The 9,509-nt window shown below is 46.2% G+C and overlaps 1 non-coding gene across 1 annotated transcript; it reads left to right on the top strand.

Moving 5' to 3' along the window:
- Positions 1–7,106: 7,106 nt before the first annotated feature.
- Trnat-ggu (transfer RNA threonine (anticodon GGU)) lies at positions 7,107–7,179 on the top strand. Its single transcript has one exon. It is a non-coding gene; the product is annotated as a tRNA-Thr (tRNA).
- Positions 7,180–9,509: the final 2,330 nt, after the last annotated feature.

The following is a 9,509-nucleotide window of genomic DNA, read 5'->3' as shown; positions in this document are numbered from 1 at the left end:
GTGATGGACGCACACAGACATCTCAGGTTTCACACGGGGACGTTGCACGGACGCCGGCTGTGATTGTGATGTATTTATTGGAGAAATGTATGAAAATGGACATGCACTGGAAGTAGCATGCTGTTATTGTCACCATGCACGAGCCAAGCATGCAGCACTGACTGACACAGGTTAGTAACATGAGGAACGCGTATGAGCAGTTAGCTTTATGCATGCATTGAGCAGATGATTACGTTACATTGAGGAACTTTAGCATGCATTCGCTTTTAGTCATCCCAAAGATGCATAATAATTGCGACTGCTTCTTCCTCGTTCTGAATTAGAAATTGGTTCTTTTCCCTGTCGCTATTGTTTAAGTCGATTCCTAACCAGTCATTTTAACGGTGGCTTACTTGTCGTTTTTTTCCCTGCTATCATTGCACTGAAATAACGGTTATCATCACTTGGTTGCCTGTCACTAGATGACAGAATCCCGAAAGGGACGACAAGCGAGCTGGGCGTTTCCACGTCAGACGACTTGAGACGTCATGAGCAAAGCAATTTTAACGTTACACTTGCATTCGGTGCAGTAGCACATAAAGTGGATAGAGTAAAAGCACCCAATATATTAAGGCCTCGCAATTTGTGCATAATATTACAGTAAAAAAAGATTATTCTTTGCAGGTGACCCATAGTGCAGCTCCACTGGTTCCGACTTTGATGGACACAGCTATGAGTTTCCTGACAGTATTGTGGCAGATGGCAAGAAAATAGTGTAGGTAATGGTTCCTGCATGTAAACAGTGGGGATACGTGTAAAAATGAAATAATCAGCGAGCCCCCTTATATCTAGGTATCTCGTGCCACAGGGGTACATACGAACAGTCCAGCAGAAATACAGCAGCAGCCCAATAGCAGTCTATAACTCTGCAGAAGCTTGACCTGCTCACAGAGAAGGCACCGAACCAGGTCCTTCCCACAACTCTCCGCAAGCTCGGGATTCATCGCAAACCCAGGCAGTCAGACAGCCATGTACGAACCCATATTTGCCAACATAGTAGGTTGTCAACTAGGTAATTCCAGTGCTTTCATGTTGTTCAGTGTGTTGGGTTTGGCTTTCTCTCTTCTTGGGACAACGTTTGAAACCATCTACAACGTTTGAAACCAAAGATGCAGACATCATTTCAATTTTTGTATTTAGTGAAGCACACGAGTACAGGGTGACAGGCAGCCAACAGAATGTATAGGTGCGCTACGTGAGGAGATGGAAAGAACAGATAAAAGTTCGCAGAGTAATCTGAAAAAAAAAGGGCTATTTATGCCGCAACCCACAGGGCCACCACATGTGCTCCAAGGTGGTTGTCGATTGCGTTGTAAACAGCATACAGGAATTAGGAAATGGGTGTGCAGATTGACACCACTTTAATAAAATAAGATCAGGTTCGGAAGTTGCATTATCAGGAACCCAATTTTTTGTAACGTGCCTTAAGTGTAAAATGCGTTGGAGTTCTTTATCTCATTAGACTTTCATTTAGATGATTTTTCTACACGTCATGTGAGGTTCATTACGAATTACCTATTTTGCTATACTCAAAAAGTGACTTGTCAATTCAGTTCCGTTATATTTAGTGCATTTAGTGCAAAATGTTCTGCACTTTACTAATACTGATATTTCACATATGCCTTTTTTCTACATGATCCTTCGAGGATATTTTGCTCCACTGAAGAGGAGACTAGTCAACTCGATTTTGACTTTCAGTGCATATTGTATTGAATCTTGAACTTTTAATATTACTCCTATTTAATATGTTACAATTCATTCCTTCAATGGTCTTTCCATGTGTCTAATGAAGATGATAAATAATTTAACACTCTATTTTTCGAGTATTTTGTGTAAAATACTATGTAATATGAACGCTTGATAATAAAGTAACTCTGTGTTTGCAAATAACAGCTTCATATTTTCGTTTGGCATTTTCTGCGTTTTATAGGGCAAGGTGCCCCTGAGAATGTCTCCCAACATTTTAGTTAATCAAATACTTTATGTAGTGGCATGCAGTGAACGATATTTAGTTCCGTGAGGTTTTTGGAAACTCATGACATGCGTTTAATTTGTTTTCTGTGGTTCCATTCTTACTCGTTTTTTGCAACTGAGCTCCACAATTTTTTTAGTATTGTGATTTTTTTTTTTCCAAAAAGCCGCGCATGTCGAGTTTACTCCGCTTCGAGTACAGGCAAATCGGCATCTGCGACGCATAGCTATGATTACCCAATACTGTTAGCACACATTTCTCTGTGGAGTGCTTGTCTTATTAGGAGTTCGTGCAATGTTTTCAGGGGCGCCTAACCCCGCCTCCCTGTGTAGATGGCTTCACTGAATAACTTTAAGATAAAGGTTACAAACGTAGCAACGCAGTGGATGGGTATAGGTTACACTTTAACCTCTGTATAAGAGTTACAAGGGCAGCAACGTCGAAAGTGACTACAGGTTACGCCTTAACCTGTGTACAAGGGTTCCTCAGAGTATAGGTAACATAGTTACCTCTAGAAATAGAGGTAAAAAGTTTGCAAGTTTTTTTACTTCTATTTATGAGTTACAGAGTTTAGAGTGTACCATGGCTGCGTTGCAACTTCCCACTGATGCAGAGGGACTGGCACCTGGTGATCTGTTGCAGCGGCACACGCTCCACATGAGCGACATGCCAGATCAATATCCCTGTCCATTCCCGGCCACAATAGATATGATCGCGCCAACATCTTCATTTTCGTCTGGCCGATATGCTCATCATGTAGGAGGCACAAGACAACATCGCACTGCTGAGGAGGTATGACAACACACGCATACACCATACAACGCACCCTTTTTCCGTTGTTAGTTCCGATTTCCTAGCGTGAAATGCTTGTAACTCCGGATCTCTTTCGTGAGAAGGCCATCCTTCCATGACGTATCTGTACACTCGGGAAAGCACACGGTCAGTTCCAGTGGCCTTGGCGATTTCTGACGCCTTCAGAGGAACTTTCTCTATAGGGGTAAAGAGGACGGCGGGGACCTCCGAAGACCCAATTCCCCCGACGAAGGTGTCGTCCGATATGGCCGCGTCGAAGTCGGGATCTGGTCCAACTTGGAGTCTAGAAAGGCCGTCTCCATTCCCAAATTGAGCTATTGGCTTGTACACAATATCGAAAGAGTGACCAAGAAGAGTCAGAGCCCAACGCTGCACTCTGTTTGCTGCTGTGTCTGGTATTCTCTTCTTTGATCCGAAAATGGCTGTTAACGGCTTATGGTCGGTGAATAATACAAACATTCTCCCCCAGAGATATCGGTGGTACTTCTTGACACCGAATATTATAGCACACACCTCCTTCTCAATCTGAGCGTACTTCTGTTGGGCAGGAGTCAAAGTCTTTGAAGCGCGGGCAATGGGATTATCTTCGCCGTTGATCGTGTGATACATCACCGCTCCGACGCCAATCGCTGACGTATCAGCCGCTAGGTAAATAGTCTTATTCACGGCTAAGTGAGTCAGAGAACTCTTAAAGCCTATCCGATGCTTGATCTTTTCAAAGGCATGGACGCATGGCGTTGACCATTCCCACGCTACATCTTTCGTACCAGTCTGTTCAGAGGTGCGCACAGATCGGAGAGTGCTTTGACGTATCTGCCGTAATACTGGATGAGACCAAGGAAGGCTCGAAGCTCTCCGATGTTTGACTGTTCTGGCATTCTCAGGAGAGCTGACACTTTCTTGGGTAATGGCTTGAAACCCTTTGCCGAAACCAATTGACTGAGGTATTCCACTTCGGGTTTAAGAAATTGTTGCTTGAATCGGAATCCGTATTCTCGAAGTCTTTGCAGTACTCTCTCTAGATGAGCGAGATGCTCAACATCCGTGTTTCCGGTGACAATAATATCATCAAGATATCACACTACTCCATCCAAACCAGCGGTAACATGTTCCATTGTCCTGTGGAAGATTGCAGGAGCTGAGGAAATCCCAAAAGGGCATCCTGTTGAAAAGGAACAGACCCTTATGGGCATTTGCTACCAGTACTTCCGTGGCTTGTTCATCGAGTTCCAACTGCAAGTATGCTTCTGACAGGTCCAGTTTCGAGAAGTGCTTTCCTCTGTTCAGCTTTGCAAATAATTCTTTCGGGCGAGGCAGGGGGTACTGCGTGACGTCAAGCTCACAGTGACGCTGAAGTCGCCTCAGACCTCTGTTCGGTTTTGGTACAACCACAATCGGTGTAGCCCAATGAGAAACCTCAATTGGTGTCAAGACTCCTTTACTGTCGTGTCTCTCCGGATCTTCTTCGACGGCCCCACGAAGCGCAAACGGAATAGGTCTTGCCTTACAAAATTTGGGCTTTGCTTCAGCCTGGAACTGCTGCTGCACTTTGACCTTCGAGCAACGGCCTAACCCTTCCTCAAGGAGGTCTTCGTAGTCGTGAAGAACGCGTGACAAATCTCGAGAGGGCGTTTGAATTTGTCCAACAAACATAGCACTGAGGTCAGGCCTTAGTATTCGGATCCATTATCTGCCAAGTAAACAAACGTCCTTGTATCCGGTGAAGGGTGCTCCAAGTCCTTGTGTTTCGCCGGCAACAGTTACATTTACCAAACGTTGGCCTTTTAAAGGTATCCTCTGGTCGGTGAGAAGCTTGCGTTTCTGAGGAGCTGGATCCAATTTAGGCTTTCCTAGCTTGAGCCAAACATATTCACCCAAGATAGTGTAATAGGAGCCAGTGTCCACTTGTACTTGAATCGGTATTCCATTGATGATACACGTTAAAGCCTCGTGCTCGTGTCCAACAGCCAAGACACCCGTAATTGTTTTCACAGAGCGGCGGGAAGAAAGTGTTCGAGCAGTCTGTCTCTTCTTCGTCGGACACATGCGTTCAATATGACCCATTCGGTTACAAGCTCTGAACCGTTCTTTCTTGAAACGACAGGACGCTTCTGAATGGTTAGTGCTACCGCAGAGAAACACCTTTCTTGCGGTCGGTCGCCGCCACTTCGCACGCTGCTGAGGGTGCTTAAGGTCGACGAAGCTGACGTCTTCCCATCCAACTGATGAGATTCCTGTTCGGCCCTTGGACAACTTTCAGAAATCCTCAACGCTTTGTTGATGTCGAGGTCAGGTTCCTGGACTAAACGTGCTCTAATACGTTGTCCCGCAGACCAACAATGAATGCAGTGAGTAAAGAACAGGCCCGGGGTCAGATTCATTTCCATACTTACAAAATGATATGATTCACCTACGCCTTGCAAGGAATGTCGTCAGTGTCTCGTGCTCCTCCTGTGCGCGGAGAAGCACTTCGTACGTTCGAATTCCTTGAAACGCTTCGGGGGAAAATGGTCGTCTAACTTCTTCAGGAGGTCGACGAAAGGCACCTCGGTGATATTGTTGGGTTGGACTAACGAGTGTTATAGCTTGAAAGTCCCGATACGATTGAAAGATACGATTCTGGAAACGTTGAGGCACGCTTGGAGACGGTCTGATACAATCCCCAGTCTTAATTCTCGGGATCGAATGGTCCCGGGACGATGAACTTTGACGCCGTTGTCAGAGCAGAGTCCAACTGCGGAGAAGTACCTGGAGTCGCCAGGGGTGCCATCCCAAGGGTGATGTCTTCTAGGAGTCGATGTGGTATTCTCTCGTCGCCAGTGTAACGGAGTCCCAGAAAACAAAACGTTTAATCAACCGAAGTATTTACATGCGTGGTTCCCAGAACGGTTCCAGTTTCCGAATGACGGCATTTGGGCTAATCCGCTGTTACGTGCCCTAGTGATCACCTACTGAACACTTCTCACATGTTGTTTCTTCAATATTTGGCGTTGCCAATGTGTTTGTTCAATAATAAGTGGCACAGGTTGCTTTGGGCCCTGCTGGGCTTTGTGGAGCAGGCTGGTACTGTCTTCCATGTTTTGAAAGACTCAGCGTTCGCGCTGTTCCAATTAAAGAGCCATTTTTAGCGCACCGAAAGTGTGTGGTGCACTAGAACTCGCTAAAGAGCATTTTGGTGTTATCCCCAGACAGTTCTACCCATTCGTATGGAACGAAAGAAACCAAAATTCAACCAACACAGCTTAAAAAATTCGACCAGTTCTAACTGGATCTGGTTGGTTCCAGCTGGATTCCCAAGTACAGGGGGCTGGTACCACTTGGTGAAATAAGTGGTATATTCTGTCCTCAAATTGTTCCATAACTTCAAGTGGCAGTCTCACAGGTACCATTGGACATAAGGGCGAACTGCACCCAGGGGGAGAGGACGGAGTCACGGGAGGGGGCGTGGTCGCTCCAAAATGAGCCAATGAGAGCGGGCCATGTGGAGCGGGCGTTCCGGCGGTGGCTAGAGGAGGAATACGATGTAGTGAGCGAAGTCTCGCGCGGGGCTTTGGACACTTGACTTCCGGAAGTGTGGTGGCGCTGGGGGATGATATGCAATGCGAAGAGAAGTTGCGGTGGCGCTGTAGACGAGCGTGGTGTTGAACGAAGGATCGTGGTATGATTTACTGGTTAAGATCGCGTGCGCCTGCTCGGTGTCACCATCGGAGGGATCGTTTATCTGGATCGTTTTGACCGTGCGCGTAATTTTCAGACGTACGGCTTCAGGAAGTAAAAACTGCTGTGACTTGTGATGACGTTTCCCCTTTGACCGTGATGTCCGTGCCTGTAATTCACGGAGGTACGTTTCATGAAGTGAAGACTGCTGGTCGTTGTGATTTCTCTCTCTCTTTTTAACTGCGATATCGGCGCGTGTAATTTACTTTACGGGCGAACGCTTTCACTGGAAGCGTATGACGTGTTGTGGTGACATTTTCGCCTTGTTTGTATTGTAATATTCATGAGCTCTCTGACCGCTAGACAATAAGTAGGCAAGAACGAAGTGAGAGAACTGATGTTCTGAGGCTGGAACAACATAGAAGGGACAATGTCCCTTCCTCAGCCCTGTTCCAGCCTCAGAACATCAGTTCTCTCATGTTCAACAGTTGCCGTCTGCGTCGATCTCGTCGTATGAATGTGTGTATGAGTGAGCAAAAATGTAAGAGTGAAAGGAGGATGAGTGAGAGAGAGTGGCTGGTTGTCCCTTCAGATGACGCACCCTTGGAAGTCGCTGAGAAGGCGTGTTAGCTTAGCTCAATTGGTAGAGCCCTGGACCGGTAATCCAGAAGATGTGGGTTCGAATCCTACAGCTGACTTTCATCTTTCATCATTAAGAACGAAGTGTCAGTGATTGCGGGGCTTATTTACAGGTAACATGATTTATGACAAGACAGAGAATGCAAGCACAATAAATGAACACTGTATATAACTACAATAACCAGAACTGCCTACAGGTAGATAAACCAAGAGCACTGTTGGAAACCATGAATGAATCGTGTTGAGTGCCAATCAGGAGTCATCTTTCATTTCATTCTGCTCATTTCTGTGTGTATATATATACACTCTGCTCCTGCGTAAAACCCTGCCTTGTGGATGTAAGCGATACGTTGTCTATACCGCTGTGTGCCGTTGCGATAAATCTTGGCACGCATTTGATAAACACATTGAAAAGCGACAGACTCAGTGCAAAACAGGACATGAGGATTGGAACCAGACATATATGTGGGTGATACTTTGTTGAAACCATTTTGCAGTGATGGCCACTAACTACTTCTACAGTAGTTTAACTATAACTACTAACTACTTTGTGATTGAGTAGTTTAACTAGTAGTTCAACTACTTTTCAGGGGAGTAGTTAAGACTACTTTTTTTAACTACTGCAATGTAGTTTAACTACATCTATAACTACTTAACGTTGTCCACCAACACCAATCGCTTGCAGTGTTCTTGGACACCTAAATATGAATCACATGCAATAATAAACTTTGGCTCAAGCCATTGCTACGATCGTCAAATACAAAGCTTGCGGTGGGATTCTTTCTGTGCCTACACGATAAACTAAGTTGCAGAATTATTTCACAGCATATGAGGCTTCACTAGACAAGCATTAAAAGTAGAGTTGTGCGAATATTCGAAATTTCGAATACGAATAGAATATTTGCAATATTCGATTCATATTCGTATTCGAAAATTTGATATTCGAAGTTTTCGAACATTCGTAAAAGTCTGAATATTCCTTTTTTTTTTTTTTTCGCATATCACAGCAGCTTATTCCGAAGCTGTTGCGGGCTGCGCACTGGAATTTGTACGTTGCGGCGACGAACATGCATAGTAGAACAGCTGCAAAGCGACGCGCTCGTTTACGAATGCGTCGCTATACGTTCGGTAACCGAAACCGACACTAGTACGCAGCTGTGTGCGGACGCCATTTTAGAGTCCGCCCCACCGAAACCCGAGACCGCGGTACGCATAGGCGGAGAGTTTTCAATCTGCCGGAGGGGGCCGGGGCACAAAGCCCCCCCCCCCCCCTTTTGCAGAGAGGTCGGGCAACGTATCAGGAAATCCGTGTTGTGACGTTATGAGACGAACTTTTGAAGATGTTCTTCATCAATCGCGTGCAACACGCGATCGATTCTTAGGATATCCCTCGAAACTTTCATCTTGAGTGTCAGCTGGTTAGACTTCCCGGAGGGGGCCTGGCCCCTCCTAGGAAAAGTTCCGGGGGGGACCAGGCCCCCAAGCCCCCCCCCCCCCCCCCCCCCCCCGCAGCCGGCGCCTATGGCGGTACGTTTCATACATCGTCAGCACTGTCGCGGCTTTAGTGGATTGCTAGCGAACTCTGAACATTCGTATGAGGTGTACAGTTCGGTGAAATTACGGTTAAATATCGAAATTATGTTGACGTTGGGCTGAACACCGCTGTTCAGCGTCCCATTTCATGCAGCCAAAACTTGTGTCTCGAATACGTCTTTTTCGGTTTCGATTTGTGGTTGTCAGCGACATATGATAGAATCATGGTCGCGTGCGATGACGGCGATAATCGAGGAGTGGGACGTGTTGATATTTCGACATAGTTTCTCCAACTCCGGCGCTCTGCGACCGTATGAAGCGCCAACTAGGACGACACGCAGTAACGCTGCAGTCATTTGAAACTGCGCTAACTGTTGTTACAGATGATAGCAAGACGCATATATAGCCTTAACCCGACCCGACCTGCATGAAGCGATTTTGCTCGCGACTCACGCGCGTCGGCGCGACAAAGTTTGAGGCCCGCGCGCAGATTTCCGCCGTGAAATGGAAGGAGCGCTGAACACGAACGTCGCGGAAACAATCACGCGTGATACAGCCATACAATATCGTCGAGGATCGCAGTTTTACTGCGCTATAATGCATGAGGCCGTTCCAAACTATGCATTACCGTCAGTAACGATGGTCTCACGCGTGACGTCACGCGTGAGAGCAGTGAAACCCGCCTTTACGCCTTTAGTTTCCCGCCTTCACGACAAATGCGGAAGGCATTGTCAATGCAAGAAGAGACCACTTGCCACCATCATTTTCATTCTGAGGTGCTCATCACTAAATCATCCCACTCTGAACATGTCATTGCTCTTTACTTCCATTCTGTCTGTTTCACCAGCAATTTACA

The sequence above is a fragment of the Ornithodoros turicata genome, chromosome 1 (genome assembly GCF_037126465.1).
Source record: "Ornithodoros turicata isolate Travis chromosome 1, ASM3712646v1, whole genome shotgun sequence".
NCBI lineage: Eukaryota > Metazoa > Arthropoda > Arachnida > Ixodida > Argasidae > Ornithodoros > Ornithodoros turicata.
The sequence above is the reverse complement of the archived record's forward strand: the minus strand, read 5'-3'. Positions and strand labels throughout refer to the sequence as shown.